General features: G+C 47.6%; 1 long non-coding RNA gene across 4 annotated transcripts; it reads right to left on the minus strand.

The window, feature by feature from the left end:
• Positions 1–25,903, minus strand: LOC103352078 (uncharacterized). 4 transcript variants are annotated; one of them, XR_519609.5, is made up of 4 exons: positions 25,315–25,903; positions 24,789–24,957; positions 20,831–20,965; positions 1–5,068 (listed from the first exon to the last, which is right to left on the minus strand). It is a non-coding gene; the product is annotated as an uncharacterized LOC103352078 (long non-coding RNA). The 4 variants fall into 4 exon arrangements; XR_007913732.3 differs by lacking the exon at positions 1–5,068 and adding an exon at positions 12,602–18,207; XR_016213355.1 differs by lacking the exon at positions 20,831–20,965.
• Between the last annotated feature and the right edge of the window lie 449 nt (positions 25,904–26,352).

The following is a 26,352-nucleotide window of genomic DNA, read 5'->3' on the forward strand; positions in this document are numbered from 1 at the left end:
TTTGGTCTGTTTATTTCTTCTTTATATGCATACATATGTGTGTATACACATCCATATACATATACATACATATACATATACATATAATTTTTTTTTGTCAGGCAGAGTGGACAGCGAGAGAGAGAGACAGAGAGAAAGGTCTTCCTTTGCCGTTGGTTTACCCTCCAATGGCCGCCACAGCCGGCGCACCTCGCTGATCCGATGGCAGGAGCCAGGTACTTCTCCTGGTCTCCCATGGGGTGCAGGGCCCAAATACTTGGGCCATCCTCCAGTGCACACCCTGGCCACAGCAGAGAGCTTGCCTGGAAGAGGGGCAACCAGGACAGAATCCGGCACCCCGACCGGGACTAGAACCTGGGGTGCCAGCACCGCAAGGCGGAGGATTAGCCTAGTGAGCCGCGGCGTTGGCCTACATATAGTTTATTTTTTAAGAGACAGAGAGCAACCTCTCATCCTCTGGTTCACTCCCCGACTGCCCCGCAATGACTGGATCTGGGTCCGGCTGAAGCTGGATGCTGGGAGCCAGAACACATCTAGGTCTTCCATGTGGGGGCAGGGACCCAGCTTCCTGAGCCATCACTGCTGCTGGGTCCCAGCGTTCACTTTAGCAGGAGCTGGAACCAGGCATCAGACCCAGGCCTTGCTGTGGGAAAAGGGCATCCCAAGTGATGTCTTAACTAACAAACACCTGCCCCTGTTCACTTTGTATATAAACCGTGTAGGCCAAGTGACGAGTATGTGGGCTTGACCAGGAGCATGTGACATGATATGGGAGACAGAGGATGCTCTCCAGTCATGTGTTTGGCAAGGTAGCGGGCAACATCCTGGCTAGGAATGCTGGCCAGAATGGTCACCAGGGCAACACCCTTAGCCGCAGCAGGAGCTGCCGGGCACCTGTGCAGGGGGGTGGGCCTGCTGAGCACGCACTCAAAGCTCCTCCTTTGGAGGGAACGTGCCCATTGGTCCTGCATTCCAGTCAAGGGAAACCAGGAACCAGTTTTTCTGAGTGAGCTCTGCTGTGATTCCTCTGCAACAAAGAGTAGCTTCCCTTGGTTTGCAAAAATCCAAAGGAATTCCCAGAACGTTCTTCTGCGTGGGGACTCTGGAAGTGTGAATCTCCAGAGCATTTCTTGGGCCTTTAATTCCAGGAAAGAAAGCAGTTGAGTGAGAACATCAGTTTCCCCCTTTCGTGGTTTCACTTTTGCAGTTTCAGTCACCGTTGGTCAACCATGGTCCAAAAATATTAAATGAAAAAAAAAAAACACAGAAATAAATAGAGAGGCTCCATTCATTGTATTATGATCTATGGCTATAATTGTATTTTATTGTTAGTGGTTGCTGTTACTCTCTTACTGTGCCTAATTTATAAGTTAAACTTTATCATAAGTATGATGTGTAGGAGCATATATGGGCTTTGTTACCGTCTACATTTCCAGGCTTGACCATGACCCTGGAACATGTACCCCACACAGAAGGGGAGCCACTGTGATGAGAATAGCCAGGTGACAATCATTCTGATCATCTACTCTCCATTCTTTTTCTCATCAACCAATTTTAGCTATAACAAAATAAAGCTCCTCTGGCATCATTTCAGAGCGTTAAGGGGAAAAAGTCTGAGGAGGATTTTTTTAAAGAATAAACTAGTAAAATATAGTCATGATAAAGCTGATCAAAATTACAGTTGGAATCTAAATTGGCTGCCCGGCACAAAGAAGTATTTTAAAAGAAATCGCAATCCTTGCAATGTGGCTGCTGTAAGAATATGATATTGTAAGGCAGGCATTGTGAGCAGTGGATAAAGCAGACTCTGCAACTCGGGCATCCCATATGGGCGCCAGTTCAAGTCCCAGCTGCTCCACTTCCGGTCCAGCTCTCTGCTAAGGTGCCTGGGAAACCAGTGAAAAAGATGGCTCAAGAAATTGGGCTGCTGCCACCCATGTAGGAGGCCCAGATGGAGTTCCAGGCTCCTGGCTTCGGTCTGGCTCAGCCCCTGCTGCTGCAACCATTTGGGGAGTGAATCAGTGGATGAAAGATCTCTCTGTCTCTACCTATCTCTCTGTGACTCTTTTCAAATAAATAAAATAGATCTTTAAAAAATGAATATGATATTGTACCACGTGTCTACCTTTTTAATTCTTATCAAAGTCTGTTAAAAGTTTGCATAAGAGGGAGAGGAATCCCATCCAGCAGTTCACCCCCAAAATGTGACAACAGCCAGGGATGAACCAGACAAAAGTTAGGAGCCTGCAACTCAATTCAGGTCTTCCACATGAGTGGCAGGGACCAAGTATTTGAGTCATCACCATGGCCTCCAAGGGTGTGCACTAGGAAGAAGCTAAAATGCCAGCAGAGCCAGGACTTGAACCCAGGCACTTCATGTGGGATATTGGGGCTCCAAGCAAGACCTTAACCACTATGCCAAAGGCCCACCTTAGGAGCACTTGCTTTTAGAAGGAAATCCTTGGGGCCAGTGCTGTGGCACACAGGGTTAATCAGATCCTTGCAATGCTGCCATCCCATATGGGCTTTGGTTCCTGTCTCAGCTGCTCCACTGCTCATGAGCCTGGGAAATCAAAGGAAGATGGCCCAAATGCTTGGATCACTGTCACCTATGTGGGAGACCAGGATGGAGTTCCTGGCTCCTGGCTTCAACTTGGCCTAGTCCTGGCTATTGCAGCCATTTGGAGAGTGAACCAGTAGTTGAGATGGATCTCTCTCTCTCTCTCTCTGTCACTCTGCCTTTCAAATAGATCTTTCCAAAAAAAAAAAAAAAAAAAAACCACATAAAAGTAACCTTATTCATGCCATTAAATCCTCCTCTTTAAAGGTCTGAATTCTTACTAAACACAAAAGACTAAGTTCAATTTCCTTAAGGAATTGAATTGGACTGAGTCTCAAATTTCTTATTTTGACCAAGTTTTGGGTGAAAGTCTCCTTGTAGATTACAATGCTTAAGGTTATACTTTCGTAAAGTCCTAGTTACCCTATCATTTTACCTTCTTTAACTGACATAAGAGTACATTAAATAGTGACAGGTGGCAAAGATCACCAAAAACAGCCGCAAAAGCCACTAATGTGCCAGACTCTAACACTATGGATTGGAAAAGAAATAAACCCACTAGGGATGAATTTCCTTACCCCCAAATGAATCAAACTTCTCCCTGTAGGTTGATGACAACACGTTCTCAGAATGTAAAGTTGAAAAATTAAACTACTCGCTCCCTTGGTAGGCAGCTGGCTGCTACTGGGCTCATCATTTCTCCCCCAGTGAGCCAGGCACCATTGCTGGCCTTGGAGGCTCACAAGTAAACAAAACAGACCCACTGCGAAGTTTCTATAGGCTTCCACTGTAATGGAGAAAAAACACGCAATGAACAGGTAAGCAGAGACGCAAGATAGTTTCAGAGCTGCTAAGGGCAATGAAGACAACAGACCAGGGCAAGGTGACAGCAGGTGGGGAGGGGGGGCGGTTCCTTTCTGGGGAGATGGCGGGAGGAAGTTGGTTTACTTTCAAACTACCAGTAGTTCCGCCCTCTCACTCTGTTTCCGTTGGCTCGGACAAGGAACAGTGGTTTGCGCCCCTGTGATGCAGGGCAAGACACAAGTCCTCGACGCCATGCAGGCCACTGTCTCATGACTTCTCTGGCCTTTCCCCGGGCTGGGGAGAGCCTGCCTCCCCTCCCGGTTTTCCCAGTCATCCTCTCCCTGCTCTGCGTCGTTTTTACTCACTCGCTCCCAGGAGCAGGCCTCGTATCCAACTCTCAGGATGTGGAGAGCTGCAAATAGCTCCAACAGCTGCAGCTGGAGGTAGCCGCCTGGGCAGCGTGCCAGCTGTTGCCACCGCAGGAGCCAAGGCCGCCACGGGCCTCCCCACGCCCTTGTGTGCAGCCTCGCCGAGCATCAAGGCCTGTGGGCCGGCTCGTGATGCACACGATGCCTCGGACTGTCGCCTCTGTGGCCCAGTGACCACGGCAGGCAGGCCAGGAAGAGGGGACTTCTGACCTCCGAGGCTGCCTCAGCGGAAGGGTTGGCACCCATCATCACCCCTTCCGTGCAAACAGGGACCCTGGGGTGAAAGGGTGCTGTGACCGCAGAGCTGGCTCCCAGGGAACCCGGCTTCCAGCCCACCCACTGTGTTCCTGGGGCCTGACCTTCTCCTGATGGTTTGCTCAGTCCCCTCCTGTATGTCCGCCAGTTATAAGACTCACATTCGCCTCTGGCCACACTCCCAGATGCAAAAATCTAAGTACAGTTATGCCTCGGCAGCCCCAGGGGATGGCTTCCGGGACCCCCTGCAGATACCAACCTCAGCAGGTGCTCGGGTCCCTTCTATAAAATGTGAGTATTTGCATACAACCTACAAATACTCCAGCCTGCGTAGATTTCAAATCCTCTCTGGATGATTTCTAAATAGCTAACAACGCCAATGCTGTCTAAATCACGATGATACTGCAGGGTGTAGGCAATAATGACAAGGACAAGGTTTGTACATGTACAGTACGATGCAATTTTTCCCCCCAACTATTTTGCTGAATCTGCAGATTCAGAACCTGTGGATCTGGAGGCTGATTGCATTACTTCTAAGGCACCTGGGGAATTTATCTTTAAAGAAAGAAGTGTAAATGGAAGTTAAAATACCCGTCTGGCCACTGCCCACATGGAACTGGATTTAGGGTGCTTGCCCAGGGCTCCAGCACCTTGGCCTTGAAGGGGCCCCCAAGTCCCTCCACACCAGGCAGGCCCTTGGGACAGTGAAGCCGGGCTCCCGTCGTCGGTCAGGTGGCCGTGCTGGGTGTCAGGGAGGAGGAACCGCTCTCCCGGAGTAAGTGGGCTGAAGGAGAACCCGAGACTGCGGAGGTGGACCCTGAGCCCGCCGTGGCGGGGGCCGCGGTCCTGGGGGAGCTGTTTGAGCGGCTCTCTCAGCTCTTAGGCCAGGAGAGGAGACGAGACCGGATTGAGAAATGAGTGTACAGCCGCGTTAACTGTACACAGGAAACCAGTGCAGGCGACCGTGACACTGTCCTGTGTTGTCATCTTTCTCTCTTCTTTGTGTTTTTTTGTTGTTGTTCTGCAACCAAAAAAACAAAAGTGCATGTTAAGAATTCAGCTGATGTTCAGTAACACATGTTTCTTAAGGGGCCTACTTCAGCATAAATACATTAAAAAAAAAAAAAAAGCTTTTTAAAGCAAACCCATACAGGTTGGCAGGACAACCCTGACGAGCTTATGAAATGGCAAGCAAGATTCACCGGGAGTACGAAGCACAGTTATATTCTTACTCTCTTTCAATTAAATTTTCAACATGCTTCAGCAAATCTGCGTGTTTCCTCCAGGTGGTTGTTTTGTTTCGGGTTTCCTTTCTGCTGCCTAAAAATGTTTTAAGTCTGCCAGGAAGCCCCCTGAGGGAGAGGGAGATCTTAATATGCAATATTAACTCCTCTGCCTATTGTATCCATAAACCGGGCCAGCCCTCTCCCACGGGTGTCAGAAATTGCTTTCACGTGCTGTTTGGAAAGGCCTTGACATCCAGAAACAAAGAAAATGAAATAAACCAAAGCCCCAAGAGATAAGATAAGAAGTCCAAAGACCTAGGAGAGCAGTGACTTTCCAGTCCCTGATTTTACAAAAGCCCCGGAGCACAGGTGTTGGGAGTGACCTCATTGTCCTGGTGACTCCCACTTGACCCCTTGCTGCCTGGGTGTTCTTGGGCAAGGCCTCAACTTCCCCACGTGTGCAATGGACTCAGTCATTTCACTGGTTTCCTAAGACTTCACTGCTGAGTGAGAGGAATTTAATGAAGGAATCCAAGGATAACGCCTGGCATTGCCCATGATACTTGGTAAGAGCTCAATAAAAAGCTGCTGCTTTTTAAATAACAATAACAATAAAAATTATTAGGAGCATTTGGCACAGCAGTTGATGCCACTTGGCACTCCTGCGTCCCATATTGGAGTGCCTGGGTTTGAGTCCTGGCTCTGCTTCCCACTCCAGCTTCCTGCACCGGGAGGCAGCAGGTGATGGCTCCAGTAGTCAGAACCCTGTCACCCACATGGGAGACCTGGATAGTTTCTGGCTCCTGGCTTTTGCCTGGCCCAATCCTGCCTGTTGTCAGCCTTTGTGGAATGGCCCAGTGGATGAAAGATCTATGTCTATTCTTTCTCTGTACACCTCTCTGCTTTTCAAATAAATACGTAAATTTATTTCTGCAAGTACTGCTATAAAATAAAATTATGAGCTTATGGTAATTAGTAATATGATTCCCAAGTCTCATTCTTGTTTATTTCTCCATTAGGCTTCCACCTTAATGCAAAACACGGTCTAGTGGCTTCATTACTACCTATGTATTTGAACTTGAGGTCAGCAGTTCCCAAGCCTGGCTGTGTCACCTAAGGTACTAATAATACCTGAGTCTCATTACCGCCACCCTCGCCTCCAGGATTCTGACTGAATTCACCTGGGGTGGCCTGGGCTTGGGCAGTGTCAAAACTCTCCAGGTGATCCCAGTGTAGAGGCAAGTGTGCAAGGTAATGTTTTTGGGTGGAGTCCCAACCAAAAAGACAAAACAGATGTTCATAGATGAGATCAAATTAAGGCAATGTGTATCCTGAGCTAGTAATTTGACTCATTTTGCTGCATTGGCCACTCAAATCAGCCAAACAAATCGTCTACCTTTTTCATGGATTTTATAAGTTTTGGTAGGTGTGATGAACTAATTCAATAAAAAGTTTGATTTCATAAAAAAATCCCATGGCCATAGCCTCAGGTAAACTGAGGCTAAAGAGGGAACCAGCTACAACTGTGTGAGTATTTTGGTACTTGGACAAGACACATTACTATAGGAGTCTACATTATTTAACTCCATCCAGTATAGCAATTAAAAAATTGAATATTAACTTAAAATGCTGATAGTTTTAGAGGAATTTCATCAGTTCAGTAAAAACTTGATTCCTCAAACTCATACAGCAATTTCCTAAAGGAATTTGTTGGGAACCAGCTAGGATTTTTAGGTGTAATTAAGAATATAAATTACTACAAGAGTACACCCTATGTAATTCTATGCTGCACATTTGCTAATAAACTGAATGTTAAATCATAATGCTGTCAGCGGAATGACACTGATGCCACCTCATGCTTTTGATCTTGTCCTGGGGACCTCTGAGGTTGTGTGGGTTGCTCTTTGATTTATACACTATTGTGTACGTTACTAACTTCATTTAAAACTGAATAAGCTGGCAGCACCACGGCTCACTAGGCTAATCCTCCGCCTTGCGGCGCCAGCACACCGGGTAAAAGGAAGACCTTTCTCTCTCTCTGTCTCTCTCTCTCTCACTGTCCACTCTGCCTGTCAAAAAAAAAAAAAAAATTGAATAAGAGGGGCGGGTGCAGTGGCACCCTGGCCTACAGCGCCAGCATCCCATATTGGGCTGGTTTGAGACCCTGCTGCTCCACTTCTGATCCAGCTCTCTGCTATGGCCTGCGAAAGCAACAGAAGATGGCCCAAGGCCTTGGGCCCCTGCACCAGCTTGGGAGACCTGGAAGAAGCTCCTGGCTCCTAGCTTCAGCTGTTGCGGCCAACTGGGGAGTAAACCATTGATGAAGATCTCTCTCCCTCTCTTTCTCTCTCTCTCTCTCTCTTCTCAGCCTCTCCTCTCTCTGCGTAACTCTGACTTTCAAATAAATAAATCTTAAAAAAAAAAGAAAACTGAATAAGAGAGTGGTCCACTTCGCGCCTTGGGTCATACTGATCCACTCTCAGGCTCTATCAACTTCCTGTCGACATTGTCTGTTAGAGGCAAGAAATGGTAGGTTAGAAGAAGACCTTGATCTCATTCCCCAAAAGTTCTGTATCTGACCATGGACCGGGGATACCCTGAACCACTTCCACCAGCTGGGCAGAGCAAACTTTCTAGGATATATCTGCAGATGGGCAAAACATGACTAATAGCCCTTTGCCTCCAGCCTCCCAAACATAGAACAACTACCAAGTTAAAAATCAGTCAATTTTATGTATATGGGCAATTTTCACCAATGCAAAATCAGTTATTCATTTATTAGAGTATTTATTTATAGAAAGAACAAAGAAATGACATTATTAGAAAATGGAGAGTGGGGCCAATACTATGTTGTAGTGGGTAAAACTGCCGCCTACTGCATGGGTATCCCAAATGAGTGCCAGTTCAAGTCTTGGTTTCTCCACTTCCAATCTAGCTCCTTGCTAATGGCCTGGGAAAGCAGTGGAAGATGGCCCAAATGCTTGTGTCCCTGTACCCAATGTGGGAGACCCAGAAGAAGCTCCTGGCACCTGGCTTTGGATCAGCCCAGCTCTGGCCATTGCAGCCATTTGCTGCAATGAACAGTGGATGGAAAACCTCTCTCTCTGTCTCTCCCTCTCAAATAAATGAAAAAATCTTTTTTAAAAAAATATTCCTTTGGAAGGCAGAGCACAAGAGAGGGAGAAATCCTTCATCTGCTGGTTCATTCCCCAAATGCCCACAAGAGCCAGGGCTGGGCCAGGTCAAAGCCAGGAGCCTGGGACTCAGTCAAGGTGTCTCAGGTACCCAGAGACCCACCTACGCGGGCCACAATCTGGGCCTCCCGGGATGTGCGTTATCGGGAAGCTGGACCAGAAGCAGAGGCGAGACTTGATCCCAGGCACTCCAGTGTGGGATGTTGGCATCCTAGGCAGCAACTTTACCTGTAGCATCACAACACCCTCCCCAAGAGTGTAACTTACAACTTAAATGCGCTGAGATACACTTGGAAACCTATGGGCACGCTTACCTACAATTTTAATTACCCAAACTGTTCCCCAAAATAACCGGAAGCAGCATCAAATAAAAGCAGAGAAAAGTATGAACAAAAGCGATCAACATCAAGAAAGGAGCAAAGGGGGCCGGTGCTGTGGTATAGTGGGCTAACCCTCTGCCTGCAGCACTGGCATCGCATATGGGTGCCGGTTCGAGATCTGGCTGTTCCACAACCCATCCAGCTCCCTGCTAACGTGCCTGGGAAAGCAGTGGAGGATGGCCCAAGTGCTTGTACCCCTGCACTCCCATGGGAGACCAAGAAGAAGCTCCTGGCTCCCGGCTTTCGACAGGCCCAGCTCCAGCTACTGCATCCATTTGGGGAATGAACCAGAGAATAGAAGACCTCTCTCTCTCTCTCTCTGTGCTTCTGCCTCTCTGTGACTCTGCCTTTCAAATAAATAAATACATCTTTTAAAAAAAAAAGGAAGGAAGAAAAAAAGAAAGAAAAAAGAATAGAGACCATAGAAAGACATTTAAACATCAGAAGGGTAGGGAGGGAACTAGCATTAAGTGCCTAGAATATGTTAGTCTTTCTGTGCATAATCTCCTTTAATCCTTATGACAATCCTCAAGAAACAATCAGTCCCACTTTGTAGATAGGAAATGAGGCTCAGAGGGATTAAGTAACTTCCCCCAGACCGGTCCACTCCCTCCCCACCACCTCTCAGAGGGACCAACCCACCTATTTGCCCAGGATCGAGGGATTTCCTGGAACATGGGACTTTCTGTTTTAAAACAAATGGTGGTCCTGGGAAAACGGGAAGGAACTGGTACTCAGGTGGTAGCCTGGGGTGACTGCTCCTTTGGTCACCAGATGGATTCCCGGTCTTCAGTCTGTTCCTGATGGGAGCGCCCAAGGAAGCCTGAATCTCTCAGACATTTCGGGAAATAATATAGCCATAGCACATGCCCACTAGCGAAAGTAGTTAAGGGGGCTGCTAGCCAATCACTGCTTAGCTCATGTAGGTCAAGGGTCAGCACACCTGGTCATTATCAATGTCAGTTCTCAGTGTTGTGGGCCAGAGGTCTCTGACACAACTACTCAATCCTGTCATTCTGGTGAGAAGCCGCCTTGGAGAACACAAGAATAAGTAAGTGTGGCTGTATTCCAGGAAACCTTTCGTTACCAAGACTGGAGATGGGCTGAATTTAGCTAACAGGCAATTTCCCAACTCTGATGCTGGTTATTAATTAAAAAAAAAAAAAACCTTTGCATAGAGGACACATTTTTGAAGGAGAATTATTTCTGAATGTTACTTTAAGTAGTGTAGGACCAGTAGGTAGTCAGGAGCTCTCTTTTGAACTTATTTATCAGTTAACATTTCCCACACTTTCTTGCTAGTCTGGGACTATGGAATTTGACTTTTTTTAAAACAATTTTATTTATTTATTTGAGAGGTAGAGTTACAGACAGAGAGAGGGAGAGACAGAAAGAAAAGTCTTCCATCTGCTGGTTCACTCCCCAAATGGCCACAATGGCCAGAAGCAGGCCAATTTGAAGCCAGGAGCTTCTTCTGGTTCTCCCATGCAGGTGCAGGGGCCCAAGCACTGGGGCCATCTTCCACTGCTTTCCCAGGCCACAGCAGAGAGCTGGATCAGAAGAGGAGCAGCCAGGACTCAAACCAATGCCCATATAGGATGCCAGCGCTGCATCTTCTATGCCACAACGCCAACCCCCTTGACTTCTAATCCTACCCCCAAATTACACTGTATTTGGGAGTGTGAAGGCATCACACATTTTTACTCCTTTCTATTGGAGATTTTATCCCTTACTGTGTCTCTCTCTGTGACTCTGCTTTTCAAATAAAATACATAAATCTTAAAATAATAAAATAAAAAAGTAAACAAAAAAGAAAAATAAAACCACAGAAGCCACTTCATATTCTCCAACTGGAAGTACCATTTGGATGGCTGTCGATTTCCAGTTGGAGTTAACCAGTAGATGAGATCTCTCTCTCTCTCTTTCTCCCCCTAACACTCTCCCTCTTTCCCTCCCTTGGAAGTACATAAATAAATTATAATTAAAAAAAAAAAAAAAAGGATTCTCTGGAGGAGCAAATGGGAGCCCAGGCTGTCTGAAGGTTTCAGGCAGGGTTCCCTGCAGAGATGGCAACCCCACCAGGCCAGGACTGTCGTGTCTTTCCTGCCACTTGTTTGCTGAGTGGTCTCTGCCTACACTCTTCCACGTTTGCCTGGAGAGCCACACGCACCAGTGTGCCTTCCGATTTCCTCTGGCTACACAGTCCCCACGCTTCCCGCCGACAGCCACACTGCACAGTTCTCCAAGGATTCTAGCTCCCCCAGATTGTGGCTTTCAAGCTAATCTCTAAATTGCCTGAATTGCCAACCGCAGCCAGGCTGGCTTGAGATCCCAGTTTTCCTAACTCAGGCCTGGCTCCGTCTGTCTTGTCCACACTGTACTTGTCATTGAACTGTTGAGTGTTAGGCTTGCGCTTGACTCGTAAGAACTGACTCAAAATACTTATGACCCTAAAAGAGAATCCTTTAAGGAAAGTATTAGAGCAGAATTTCAATAAGAATGCCTAAGCACACTCTTAGATAAATATTTAGATAACGCATGCATTATTAAGCAATAAAAATCAAGATCAGCTACTCACCTGAACACATTTCATAACTGTTTAATTTATCAACTTAACCCAGTTGACTCCAATTTTCCAACCTTACACTTATAAGGAAGACATTAATACTGAAGATTATAGTGATATAGTAGAGGAGAATACAGTAATAAATAATTTAGTTTCTTTATGCTTCAGTTACTTTCCTAAATTACTTATGAAACAGCAACAAATATTACTGGTGCTACTGGGAAAATTGACATTATCCATGTTTTATTTAACAATGAAGTCGGGTCGGCACTGTGGCGTAGCAGGTAAAGCCGATGCCTGCCATGCCCCTTAGAGGCATGGGTTCAAGTCCTGGCTGCTCCTCTTCTGTTCCAGCTCTTTGGTATGGCCTTGGAAAGCAGTGGAAAATGGCCCAAGTCCTTGGGCCCCTGAACCCGCATGGGAGACCCAGAAGAAGATCCTGACTCCTGGCTTCAGATTGGAGCAGCTCCATTGCAGCTATCTGGGGAGTGAACCAGCAGATGGAAGACCCTCTCTCTCTCTCTCTGCTTCTGCCTCTCTGTAACTCTGCCTCTAAAATAAATAATTAAAGCTTTAAAACCAACAAACAAAAACCAATGGAGTCATCATAAGGTTGAGAGAGAAAAGGGAGGCTGGGACAGAAAAACTCATTGCATGTAAATCTTTTTTAAAAAATTATTAATTAGGGGCTGGCACCATAGCATAGTGGGTAAAGTTGCTGTCTGCAGCACCAGCATCCCATATGGGTGCCAGGTTGAGTCCTGGCTGCCCCACTTCTGATCCATCTCTCTGCTAGTGGCCTGGAAAAACAGTGGAAGATGGCCCAAGTCCCTGGGCCCCTGTACCCACGTGGCAGACCTGGAAGAAGCTCCTGGCTCCTGACTTCAGATTGGCCCAGCTCTGGTCATTGTGGCCATTTGCAGAGTAAACCAGTGGATGGAAGATCTTGTTCTCTCTCTGTAACTCTTCCCTTCAAATAAATAAATAAATCTTTTAAAAATATTATTTATTTGTGTTTGTGTGTGTGTGTGAGAAAGACACCTGCTGGTTCACTACCCAAGTATCTACAATGGCCAAAACTGGACAAAGTTGAAGCTAGGAGCCCAGAATTCAATTCAGGTCTCCCACATGGGTGGCAGGAGCAAGAAACTCATTGTATTTAATACAGATTCTGGTTTCTGTAAAACCTATATGCTTGATTTGGCTGAAGGATATCAAAGTCACTAAGCAAGGGAATGGCATTTGTTGTAGCTAAAGTAAACACTTTTTATTTCTGCTATCCGTACGTAAGCGTATGAGTAAAACAGAACATTGTGTATTTGTACATTTTGGGAAAATATGTAGCTTAATCATTATCATAACATAAGTCACATCCCTTAGGCTACTCAGTGTTTCACCATTGCTTTGAGTATTCTATATGGGCAAAGACCATGGAGCCGAGTAATCCCCAATAATTTGAATAGTGTGGATTTTGGTCTGGTCCAGACAAAATGAAGCACATCTGAATTGGCCCAGTAATGTCAAAATTAATTCTGTAACTCACTCCCAGATCATGTGTTCAAAACATCACACTAACATTAAATGTCACCCTCATTGCCAGAAAACACTCGTGGAGACTTATTAAGATTTTTTCTCTGATTTATTTGGAGTTGGAAATATCTCCTAATCTTCAAAAACTCCAAGGTTTTTCTTCTCTGTGCAAAATAGGAGCATTTTTGGGGGACAGAACCCTGTCCTCAGACATAAACATGATCAAATCCATACATTTCCGGAAAACCCTTTACCAAAAGTTCAAATGAATTGTGAATCCTTTTCATGAATCATCGTTCCTCACTCCCTGAATAACAGCTACACCTGTGACACAAGATGTTTGCAATAGGGGCTGGAGTGTGGCACAGCAGGTTAAGCCGCCATCTGTGGTGTCACACCACCATCCCATACAGGTGCTGGTTTGAATCCTGGCTGCTCCACTTCCAATCCAGCTCCCTGCTAATGCACCTGAGAAAGCAGCAGAAGATGGCCCAAGTGCTTGGCCCCTACACCTATGTGGGAGATCTGGAAGAAGCTCTGGGCCCCTGGCTTTGGGCTGCCCTAGCAAATGCGTTGACGCCACTAGGAAGTGAATCAGTGAATGGAGGATCTCTTTCTCTCTCTGTTTCTCCTTCTCTCTCTGTAATTCTGCCTTTCAAATACATAAATAAGTAAATCTTTTTAAAAGATGTTTTCAATAGACCTTATAAATTTCCATATTTTGAGAAATTAATTGTGAGCATTACGATTGGAAATAGAAGGGGCCAGGCCGGTGCCGCGGCTCAATAGGCTAATCCTCCGCCTTTTGCAGTGCCGGCACACCGGGTTCTAGTCCCGGTCGGGGCGCCGGATTCTGTCCCGGTTGCCCCTCTTCCAGGCCAGCTCTTTGCTGTGGCCAGGGAGTGCAGTGGAGGATGGCCCAAGTACTTGGGCCCTGCACCCCATGGGAGACCAGGATAAGCACCTGGCTCCTGCCTTCGGATCAGCGTGGTGTGCCGGCCACAGCACGCTGGCCGCGGCGGCTATTGGAGGGTAAACCAACGGCAAAAGGAAGACCTTTCTCTCTGTCTCTCTCTCTCACTGTCCACTCTGCCTGTCAAAAAAAAAAAAAAAGAGAGAGAGAGAGAGAGAGAGAAATAGAAGGGGCCAGTGCTGTGGCATAGTGGTAAAAAGCCACCTGCAATGCCGGCATCCCATATGGGCGCAGGTTCTAGTCCCAGCTTCTCCACTTCTGATCCTGCTCTCTGCTGTGGCCTGGGAAAGCAGTGGAAGATGGCCCAAGTCCTTGGGCCCCTGCATCTGCGTGGGAGACCAAGAAGAAGCTCCTGGCTCCTGGCTTTGGATCAGCCCAGCTCTGGCTGTTGGATGGAAGACATCTCTCTCTCTCTCTGTGCCTCTGCCTCTCTGCAACTCTTTCAAGTAAAATAAAATAAAATAAATCTTTAAAAAAGATTTGAAATAGAATAAATGAAAATAAGAAGTGATGGGTAAATGTATATAAAGTCTTCAACAGTGCTGGAACATATGCATTCAATAAATGTTACAAGTGTACAAGGAGACTTCAAAAATTCATGGAAAAAATAGAATTGAAAGATAAACTTATTTTGATGCAAGAAATTTTGAAATCCATGGATTTTTTTCACAATATTCATTTGCCAAGGACTTTTTGATTACATTTATAATAATATATAAGTTATATAAAATGAAGTATACTGATATAAATCAATATATTATATAACTAAATAATATATAATTATGTGAATATAATAAATATTTTATTTGGGAATAGTCACATATAATAGTCCCATATAATGTGTACACAGATTTATGTATAGAATAGGCATGTATAAACAGAGAAGGATCTAACTTTTCCAGTTGCCAAAAATAGTCTTTGCTTGTGAAGTAATTCATTGTCTGCTGTTTGTCTGATCTCCTGTAGAGAGAGCTGGAAAGGAGGGCACCAGCAGAGGTGCGAAAGGCTCATTTATTTTAGTTCTGGAAGCCTCACCATAAGTATTCTCATATTAGCAGTGAAGTAACTTTGGCCGTTAATGAAATACCTAATCAGTTATCAGAATTACAGCACAGACTGCCCAGGGCCACCTTCAGCACCGACTGCCAGCGTTACAGGGGACTCCAGGCATCAGCTGGTAAGACGCCCTCATCTTACAAGTGAAGAAGGAGGGGCCTAAAGTAGCAAGGGCGGGAGCTGGCCAGGAAGCGCGGCAAATATCAGAGGGATGCATTTCCAAACCAGACCTCTGCCTCCTTATCCATGCTCTGTCCACGTTCATCAGCTGTCAGACTTTTCTTCCCCTCGAAACAAATTGGAGCAAGCATGTGGTGCAGTGGCTAAGCCACCCAGTCAGAGTGCCTGGATTCAAGTTCCAGCTGCTCCACTTCTATTCCAGCTTCCTGCTCATCGGTACCCTGGGAGGCAGCAGGTGATGGCTCAACTACCCATGTGGGAGTCCCAGATGGAACTCCAGGCTTCTGGCTTTGGCCTGCTTCAGCCCAGGTGGTTGCTGACATTTGGGGAATGAAACAGTTGATGACGATATCTGTGTGTCTCTCAGCCTTTCTAAAAACAAATCTGATGACACTGAGTTCGTGTGACACCATTGTGGCTGGACTTGCTGCCTCGGCCTCTTGTGAGTAATGGTCCCTCGCGTCTCCAATACAGAGAACAGATTCTGATCCTGAGACCACTGAACTGATCCCAACACCTGTGTCCCCTTAACCTCACCTTTGCTGCTTTGCTATTGTGGACACCCAAATGCTCAGTTCTATCACCTCATTTTAGAATAAAAAGGTTCATTGTTTTACTTCTTTTTTCGAAAGGTATTTAAAAATTATGTATCTATTTTATTATTATTTGAAAGGTAGACACACACACACACAGAAGGAGAGGCAGAGACAGAGACAGAGAGAGATCTTCCATCAGTTGGTTCACTCCCTAAATGCCCACAACAGCCGGGGTTGGTGCAGGCCAAAGTCAGGAGCCTGGAACTCAGTCTGGGACAGTCTCTTGCATGAGTGGCAGGGATCCAAGTATCTGGCCATCATCTTCTGCCTCCCAGGTTGTGCACTGGCATTGGGAGCAGAGTTGAGTCCAGCCCAGATAATCCAATATGAGATGCAGGCATCCCAAGAGACATCGCAACCACTGCCCCGCCTGGCTGCCCCGCCAAGGGCACTTCAAGGTCTTTGAAAACTTGTGGGAATCCCCCTGTATATCCAGCAGCATCTTTAGTGTGAACTGATTATTCATGAGCTAAAAAAAAAAAAAAAGAAATCGCTGAATCTGAGGTTCTGAATGCGTGGTCCACTTGTGCAAACTGGCCTGAAACCACACACGCAGGACACAAGATGGGGTGAAGGCTGGAGGCCCTTGAAGAGCAGGATTTGGGTCCCCTCTGTATTTGCAGCTCCAGGATCAAGTGCCTCGTTTGGTACATCATGGTGCTTAATAAATGTGTTGGAAAAATTCATGAAAGGGTAAAATGCTTCCGGTGTCCTGAGCTTTCCAGGGAAGAGTAGCTTAACACGGAAACAAACATTTGTGTTTTGTAAAGTCTTGGTTTTCCAAACATGATGGTCTGCTAGCTACTTTGGTGAGTCTAAAAAAACCAACCACCCAAGCAAAAAAACCCTTTTAAACTTTTCCATCCTCTGCTGATAGACATGGAGAAGCATACTCCCAAGGACACAGGGGCATCTGTGAACGCTAGTAGGTGACTTGGGGGTGAGTCCCTGGACTCCTTGAATTCCTTCAGTCCTATGCTATTCAGAAATACTGGCCTATTCTCTTGGCTCACTGATGAGGCCAACTAGTTGCCTGTAGCCCCCCCACCTTTTCTGGAACTTTCCAAGGCTCATTCCCCAGGGTCTTGCCTTAGTGGAGTTTTGTGTTGTATGGTGTTCTTGTCAACAAAGTCATTTAAATTTGTTTGCTGAAGTTCTAGACAATTTCTTCTACCAAAAGCCCTTGCCTGTTGGCTGTGAGGATCCTAGCCTGACTTGCAACCACATTTGCCCACTGAGTGGTGGGGGATGCTACTGGATATGTGCTACTTAGAAGATGGTTCTACAGGCAACCATGTATTGTTAAACTATTTTGTGCATGTGGCCAATAATTAGGAAAAGGATTCCGGCACCCAATATGTGCAAGTTGGCAGCGTCCAGAGACCACGTAAAGGTGTGAAATATGAATATTTTAAGGAAAGCGCCACAGTTGGAAATGGACGAAAGACACAGCCAGGGAACCTTCTAGAAGCCTATAATTCTGCTAACAACCAAAGTCTCCTGTAGCAAAGTTCCGTGTTCCTCATTGTGAGGGATCTGAAGCTGCCTCAAAAAATCTGTCCCTGAGATTTGGATTCAAAGGTCTTTTACTGTAGGCATCAGTAAGATAACAGCTTTGCGATGGCCACATTTTCTCTTCCAGAGATGCCCGGAGAGGGCAGGACTTGCCACGCAGGTCTAGAAAGACGCTCCGCTTCTTCTCTCACAACCTTCCGAGGTGTTGCTCCACCTCTGGCGCTGTGCTATGGAGAGATGATTATTTTGGTCCCTGAGCCAGGCAGACTGGCTGCCTCGCACCTCGTAAACAGTGGTGACATTTCACACAAGAGGACTTTCACCTGATTTTTCCTGTGGCATTTTAAAAATCTCCACTGGACTTTGCGGCCTTCGTTTTTTCCGTCCCCAACGGCACATCCAGAATCCCACTGAGACTCAGAGTGCCCGTCTGGGCAGCTCCACCAGCAGCTGGAGCCTGGCTCTTAGGACAGCAGGAAGCCCTGGACGCACTTCCGCTGCTTCTAAGCGGTCCACATCTCGAAGAAGGGAGGCGCTCGTTGTTTGTGCTCATTGCCAGCAGTCAACAAAGTGAAGATAAAAACACATTCACAAAACCTTCTAGGCAATTTCCCTTGAGATGAATCACTACTTGGTTATTATTACTATTAAGTTAGAAAAGTCTACCTGGAAATGATTTCCAGCTTTTTAAAAAAAGATTTAATATTATTATTATTATATTTTTAAATATTTATTTATTTATTTTTGAAAGTCAGAGTTACACAGAGAAGGAGAGGGAGAGGCAGAGGGAGAGAGAGAGAGAGAGAGAGGGGGAGAGAGAGAGAGAGATCTTCCATTTACTGGTTCATTCCCCAAATGACTGGAACAGGCTGGGCTGGGCCAGGCCGAAGCCAGGAGCCAGGAGCTTCTTCCAGATCTCCCACGCGGGTGGCAGGGGCAGGCAGCTGAAACAGAAGTGGAGCAGCCTGGACTCGAATTGGTGCTCATATGGGATGGCAGCGGTGTCACAGGTGGAGGCTTAACCTACTGCACCACAACACCAGGCCTGGTTTCCTAATTTCCAAGTTGATTTCATGGAGCAGGTCTGTGTCCTTTTGCCCGCTCCCCCACGCCCACCCCCAGCCCCCACGGTGTGCCTGGGAGAAAACTGCCCAAGGGGAAGACCAACATCCAGCCCACTCAACCATCTCCAGAATTTCTTATGTTTGGTGCAAGCTGACTTCCCAAATATCTAGGTAGAAAAACATAAAAGAATAAAGACAACAGGAAATTTTGCAACTCTCTCTCACACTTCAGCAGTTCAAGGCACCACCTTTAGGTCTGTTTATGCTTTAATCAACTCATCGCAACTATTGATACCATTCTGTATTTTCTCTCAATCAATAAAATAATCTTAGAAGTTGGCTGGAGTTGTCTATACCCACTGGGAGCAGTAACTCCTGTCCCTACTTTACCCTGCACTCACAAGCAACCCTAGTTCTACTAAGTCTCCAGCTCTTTTCCTATCTCCCTCTGCAGCCAGCTGGAGGAGCCCTCCCTGAGCCCCCGGAGACTCTCCTGATCTTGTTCTCTTGAGTAGTTCACAAATCTACCCTCACCAGCACTGTGCACAGCGAGGTAAGAGGCAGCCTGCAGTGCCGGCACTCCCCTATGAAAACACCAGGAGCCCTGGCTACTCCACTTTCAACCAAGTTCCTTGTTAATGTGCCTGCAAAAGCAGCAGAGGATGGCCCAGCCACCTCTTGGGCCCCTGCCACCCATGTGGGAGACCCAGATGGAGCTCCAGACTCCTGGCTCCAGCCTGGCCCAGCCCCAGCTGTTGTGGCCGTTTGGGGAGTGAACCAGCAGCTGGAGGAGCTTTCTCTATCACTCTGCCTTCCAAATTAAATAAATAATTTTTTTTTTAAAAATGAGAGAATGAGGGGGCTAGCGTGTGGCACAGCAGGTTAAAGCCCTGGCCTGTGGCGCTGGCATCCCATATGGGCGCCAGTTCAAGTCCAGCTGCCCTACTTCTGATCCAGCTCTCTGCTATGGCCTAGGAAAGCTGTAGAAGATGCCCCAAGTCCTTGGGCCCCTGAACCCACATGGGAGACCTGGAAGAAGCTTCTGGCTCCTGGCTTCGGATCAGCTCAGCTCTGGCTATTGTGACCATTTAGGGAGTGAACCAGCAGTTGGAAGACCTTTCTCTCTCTCTCTCTCTCTCTCTGGCTCTGCGTCTCACTGTAACTCTGTCTTTCAAATAAATAAAATAAATCTTTAAGAAAAAATGAAAGAAATCTACCCTCATCACCTTCCAAAACAGAACCGAAACTGATACACATTTCCCAGATGAATAACAGTGACTTTTCTTCCCCATTACCCGTGTCATTTATGTCTTATGTATGACATCAGTGCGTGTACTCAGAGCAAATTCAATTCTAAGATAATCGAATGTTAGTAACCATAAATTGACCATTAAACTCTCCAGCAGCTACCATGGTGATACAATGAAAACATGTTTTCCAGGAAGATATTGGTTACGGCAATGACTAGCAAAGTTCTAGAATCCTTGGCAACATGGTGCTCTATCATCAAGCACTGGGATGTGTAGGTTTCTCTGATAATCACAGAAGCTGCTTCTACTGGATATAAAAAGGAAAACTTCAAAAGAAGGAGCGCTTTCTTTAGAAACTGATTAGGAGCAGGCGTTTGGTACAGTGGTTAACACGCCACCCGGGTGCCCTCATCCCATAACACAGTGTCTGGCTCTGCTTCCCGTCACAGCTTCCTGCTAACGCACACGCTGAGAGGCAAGCAGGTGATGGCTCAAGTCTGTGCCATTCAGTGGGAGACCCAGGTGCAGCTCCAGCCTTCCAGTTTCAGCCTGGCCCAGCCCCAGCTTTTGCATGCTTCTGGGGAGTAAACCAAATAGCAGAGCTTGGTCTGTCTGTGACTCTCTCTCTCCAATAAATAAAAAAATAAATTAATTTTAAAAAATGTAAAAGAAACCAAAGGTAAAAGAAGCTGGGCTGTAACAGCTTCTACAGATTCCAGATAAGAAAAATTATAGATGTCAGTTTCAGTTATTAAAAAGTATGAGCTTGCCCTTTTTGATCCCGCCATTAAAATTCTTGTTCCAGAAAGTGTGTTTAAATGCAACCTATAACAGCTCCATTTCCAAAACAGTTTCATAAAAGCAGGAGAGTGAGCGAATCTATAGGTCTGTGCACTACAGAAGTCACCCCACCGACTACTGCCGCAGGGAAGACCAGCAGCCTTAACTACACCTGCTCAAGATCCTCCCGGGGAGGCGGGGGCTGGGGGAGAAAACGAAGCCGTCACTGAGGGTGAGGGGCTCGGCGTGACACAAGGCATGTGAGCCCCTCCAGGTCATCTCACCTGCTGTCGTCTCCACCCGCAGCCTCAGAGGAAGCCACCCCGTTCCACGTACATCTCATGTCAATCACTAAATGGTAGCTCGAGGGGTAGGAAACATCAATGCAACCCAAAGTGGACTTCTCCGAATGTCTAATCAGCTAATGACTGGGCAGGTATCACTGCCCATGGAATTAAGCGGGCTTAACTTACCCTAACGTGGGGCCCTGCCGTCCACATAGGAGACTCGGACGCAGTTCAGGGCTCCTGGCTTTGGCCACCACTGGCTGTCAACAGCATGATGTCTGACTTCTTATCCTATCAGGATAATCAGATTTGATGGTCTTTCTTAAAAAAAAAAAAAGATTTATTAATGTATTGGGAGGTGGGGTGGTGGGAAAGACATGGAGAGATATCGTCCATTCCCTGGACCAAGCTGAAGCCAGGAACCAGGAATTCCGTCTGGGTCTCCCACATGGGTGGCAGGGGCCCAAACACTTGGATCTGCTGTCTTCCCAGGCACATTAGCAGGGAGCTGGATGAGAAGTGGAGCAGCCAAGGACTTGAACCAGCGCTCCAATATGACATGTGGGCATCACAAGCAGTGGCTTAGCCCACTGTGCCACAATGCCAGTCTCTTTTATGTTTTCAAGTTTTTTATTTTTTACTTTTTATTTGAAAAAAAATTTAAAAAAGAGAGTATCTTCCATCTGCTGGCTTACTCTCTCGACGCCCAGAACAGCCAGAGCTGTGCTAGGCCCAAGCCAGGAGCCTGGAACTCAATGCAGGTCTCCCATGTGGGTATCAAGGACTTCAGCTATCACTGCCACTTCCCATGGTGTGTAATAGCAGGAAGCTGGATTGGAAGTGGAGGAGCTGACTCTTGAACCAGACACTCTGACATGGGATGTGGGTGTTCCAAGTGGCAACGCAACCTCTGCACAAAATGCCCAGCCCAGATTTTCTGGTTTTAAACTCTAACCGACCTGATGGGCATTTCCATTCATTAATGGTCACTCTCAATGGCTGCATATGTATAGACTCAACAAAAGTTCTACTTTGGCTAAGCTCAGCCTCTTGCTCACAAGGGAGAGTGCCCATCTACAAGCCAACACACGATTCTACCTTCATAGTTACCTGTTGCCTAACTCTTGTCCAAATCAAATTGGTTACCTTGCATTCAGAGCCCAAAGTGAGATCCTTGCCATATGAACTTTTCCCCCCAAAGAATGTCCACTAACCCAGTGCATTGTCAATAGGAAGGCATTTAGACTTGGGACATAATAAAACGTATGCAACTAACAGCCAAAGATGACAAGAGATTGAGGTGAAATACAGTTACATGCACAGGGAGAGAAATAATGTATTGGGGGCATTTTACTAAAAGTTGCCACTTCAGAGTAAAAAATGGAAATTATACATCTTGACTTGACTTTTCTGATATAGCTCACTTTGGAGAATATTTGCAATATTGAAACCCACTCAAAATTTGCCCCATATTTCTCTAGAACAAGGCTGGGACCCAGAAAAATACAAAGAGCTCAATAAGAATGCAGCAAAAGGGAATGAAGAGAATCATGCATTTAAAGGAAAGATTATAGTGTACTAATAAATTATCAACAGCATTACTCAAAAGAAGTTATAGAATATGAATGCAAAGTAGTCAGTGACTTTCATATTTGGTGTCATCGTTAAGAAGCTGAGAAAGATGTGGCACAACAGGTTAAAGCCCTGGCCTGAAGTGCCAGCATCTCATATGGGTGCTGGTTCGAGTCCCGACTGCTCCACTTCCGATCCAGCTCTCTGCTATGGCCTGGGAAAGCAGTAGAAGAAGGCCCAAGTCCTTGGGCCCCTGCATCTGTGTGGGAGACCAAGAAGGAGCTCCTGGCTCCTGGCTTCGGATCAGCTCAGCTCTAGCCGTTGCAGTCATTTGGGGAGTGAACCAGTGGACGGAAGACCTCTCTCACTCTCTCTCTCTTTCTCTCTCTCTCTCTCTCTTTCTCTCTGTAACTTTGACTTTCAAATAAAGAAAAAAAGGAAGAAAGGAAGAAAGAAAGAAAGAGGCCATAACAGACCAACGGCACAGCAGAGTCACTTGGCTTCAACCAAATTTCTCAACAATATTCTGTAAGAAGAGAATATGCAAGTTGCACTTAAAATTTTATTTTACTTATTTTCATTTACCTGAAAAGCAGAGACAGAGAGACCTCCATTGGTTTACTCCTCAAAAGCAACGGCCTGAGGTGGGCCAGGCCAAAACCAGGAGCTTGGAACTCAATTTGGAGCTCTACACAGGTGGCAAGGACTCAGTCACTTGCCTATCACCTGCTGCCTGCCAGGATGTACAGTAACAGGAACCTGGAATGGGGGGGGGGGGCAAGACTTAACGCCAGGCAACGCTGCTGTAGGCTGCAGGCGTCCCAAATGGCATCTTAACCGGAGCACAAAATACTTGTTCCTACAACTTGTATGTTTAAAATTAGGTTGTTGTGGAAACTCCTGCCTTTTGGAAATGAATGTTGATTTTGGTCAAAGCCTGGAAGAGACACAGAGGCTCTGGTTCAGAATGCAACAGGGTAAACAGAGCTGCCCGGCCACAGATAAAAACCACCACCTGGGTAGGGGCTGTGCAGCACAGGGGTGGAAGTTCAAATGGCAGGGAAATGGGGTAGGAGTCAGAGAACAAACAAGGCTGCAGCAGATGTCAGGGCCCAGATAACAATCAAACAGACCAGAATTCCAAATGGCTCACTAATATGGTTTGTCTTCCCTAGCCAGAAGTTCCATGTGGGCAGGGATTTTAATTTTGTCCATGGCTGTCTCTGCAGTTTCTGGAACACTGCCTGGCTCATAGAAGGTGCTCCACAGATATCTGAGGAGTGAGGGAACATAAGCTAAGTCTCAGAAGACAGATTCGCCGACGAAATTAAACTGCACAAGCGTCTAATGAGCATCTACACAGTACTATGCTACGGGTCCGCGTGTCCCACCTTCCCTCCTTGCCCTCTGCCTCCTTCCTTTGAATGACTGTGGCCAGTCCAGGAGGGGAACTGTCACAGCGTGGGCCAAGAACTCCCGCCCCAGAATTAAAGGTTAAAATGGCAACCCCCTGGGGCACCACTGGGGACTTCTTGAATCACAATCCTGGGTGAAGGGGCCCAGAAACTGGTGTTTTAGGCAAGTATCCAAGTGAAGTTTCCCATCCCCCGAGGTTTGTACTCTACTGATGTAAGACTTTGCAGAAGAGATGTGATAAGAATTCTCCAGGACGGACAGTCCCACGCTGGCCATGGTTTGACTTAGATTCTTCAATGTTATGGTCGGGGGAAAGCAACGCCTACTCAGGAGAACACATACTTGAGAGTTTGAATTCTGATGTTTTCTGGATGTAGGATCCTCTCTTTGACACGGGCAAGGGCAGCCCACAGTTAGGAGGGAGATCACTGATGCTCTCCAGCACGCTGTGTGGCCCAGCCACGGTGTTCGGCAGGCTGGATGGATGAAATGTGTTTTCAATTTACGGTCATTTCAACCTCGATGCGGTTATGGAGGTACTGGAGGCACCTGTATTCGCGTTAGCCACTGAAATCCCAAGGGCCAGGGAGACGACTATTTTGGGGGGTTACTGTGGACCAGGTACCGTTCGAGACAAGTATCAATTAATAATTCAATATTAATATATTAAATTTAATATTCACTCATCCAAGGAGGCATTTTGACAAAAACTATGTTTAAGGAAACAGCTCAGGTACAGCGAATAATTTGCCTACCACTGAATAGCAGGTAACGAGGAGGGATCCGTATTCTGATTGTGAATCTCAAGGCATCGTGGGCACAGAGGTCTAGATGCTCCACTGTCTAAGTCATCACCAACTTTCCGGATGCTGGGAGAAGCAGTTCATCTGCCCCAGCACCGGACCCCTTCACAAGCAAAAGCAGGGGTGCATCCCTCTCCTGCGAGCATCCCCCCATCCAGGGACATACAAATCCCAAGGTGCTGAGCTACGGGAGCCCGGGACAAGCACAGGCATCAGACTGGGGCTGTGCACCCTGCCGACGGGAAGGTGCTGCTCTGATTCAATAACATTTCATTTTACACGCATCTATCTACCAGATGTGGCCCGAAGGCCACGTGTTTGTAAACCGACTTGCGTCTATCACCTTTCCTTACCACGGCAGGGACGGACGCCTCATTTTCTCGTGCAGTGATCCTAGCTGGGCAGCGGGCAATGTACGATGCTCTCGCCTTCTCGCTCACGTGAAAGGGAGACGGAGTGAACTCTCCGGGAGAGAGCCTTCTGTTTCAGAGAGCGGACTGCACTGCCGCCGACGTCCAACACCTGCAGTCGGAGATTTCCTCAGAGTAACAGAAACCATCCCCGCCTGTCTGTCTCCCTTTCAAACACACACATACTCCTACGCATGGATTTCAAAACTTTTTGGCACCAGCTTAAAACCCTTCATTCCCTTTCCACGAAATGTCTAAGGAGCCCTTACACAGAGACAGAGAGCAGGTGATGTGCGAGGTAACACAGCGCAGAACACACTGCTGTCACCTAAGGCTTTCATCCCGCTACTTTCTCCAGAATGGCTGTGGGTTAACTCATGAGTTTCTGCTACCTCTACTCCGGCCGGTATTGGCGCGGCGTTAGGGGGAGGTGTTTCAACGTTATCTTATGGCAGGGTTAAAAAGATACCTCTTTGCCATGTGGTGCGTAAATTCCGCGTCGTCGAGAGAGGCGACGTGAACCGCCCCGGGCAGCACCCATCACCAGACCGCAGGACCGCGCCGTGCCCAGTCCGCTGGCGTTAAAACGCAGGACCGCGCGCGGCCCCCGCGGCCACGGATCGAGACGCGCTCACAGGGACGGCCCGCCAAGACTCCCCAAAACTCCGCCAAGACACCACAGAAAGCCTCCAGGAAGCGAAGCCCGCGGGGTCTGAGCTCATTTTATTGTCGTGGCCGTTTGTCTTTTTAATTGTAGCCTTTCCACCGTGAAACCAACGCGCGCCCAAGGAGCCTGGCCGGTTTTGGAGAAGAAAAGCCTCCCTCTCCCGGAAGTCCGAGCTAGCCGAGTTCCCGGAGCCCGGGGGCCGCGGGGGCCGGGGGGGCTGGGCGGGCCCCGGGGAGGATTTATTTGGCAGTTTCGGGGCGGGGGAGTCCGCAGCCCTCAGGAAGCCCCCCAGACACCCGCCCCGCTTCGCGGCGCTGCGCGCTCGGGCCACCCGCTAGCTCCCGGGTTTCGGCGCCACAGGAGACGCCGCGGGGCGCGTCGCCCCTCCCCCTCCTCGTTTACCCCCCCTTCCCCCTCCTCTTCCTCCTCTTACCTCCCACATCCTCCCCCCCACCAGCTTCCCTCCAAATCCTTCCCCCCCACTTTCTCCTCCTCCTCCCTACGCCGCCCTCCGGTCCCTGGCCTGGGCCTCCACAGATTTGCGCAGAGGGTGCCTGCCTGCCGAGGCTCACTCAAGACTACGGAAGAGAAAAGTTTGCGCGCAGCTCGGCGGGCAGACACCAGTTCCCCGCCCCCGGCAGGGCGGGCCTGGAGGCCGGGGCTGCGACGCCGCCGCCGCTCGCTCGCTCGCTCGCTCGCGGCTCCCCTTGGCCTTCGAGCCCGCCCAGGAAGCCTGACGCTTCCAGAAAGGCCTGGGGCTCCGGGTCCCAAGCGAGCGAGTGCGGCGGGCAGCAGCCTGTCTGCCCCGCTTCTCAGCGTTGCGATGACCTAGCACAACCG

Source organism: Oryctolagus cuniculus, chromosome 9, assembly GCF_051225735.1.
Source record: "Oryctolagus cuniculus isolate XC-2025 breed Fujian yellow rabbit chromosome 9, ASM5122573v1, whole genome shotgun sequence".
Lineage (NCBI taxonomy): Eukaryota > Metazoa > Chordata > Mammalia > Lagomorpha > Leporidae > Oryctolagus > Oryctolagus cuniculus.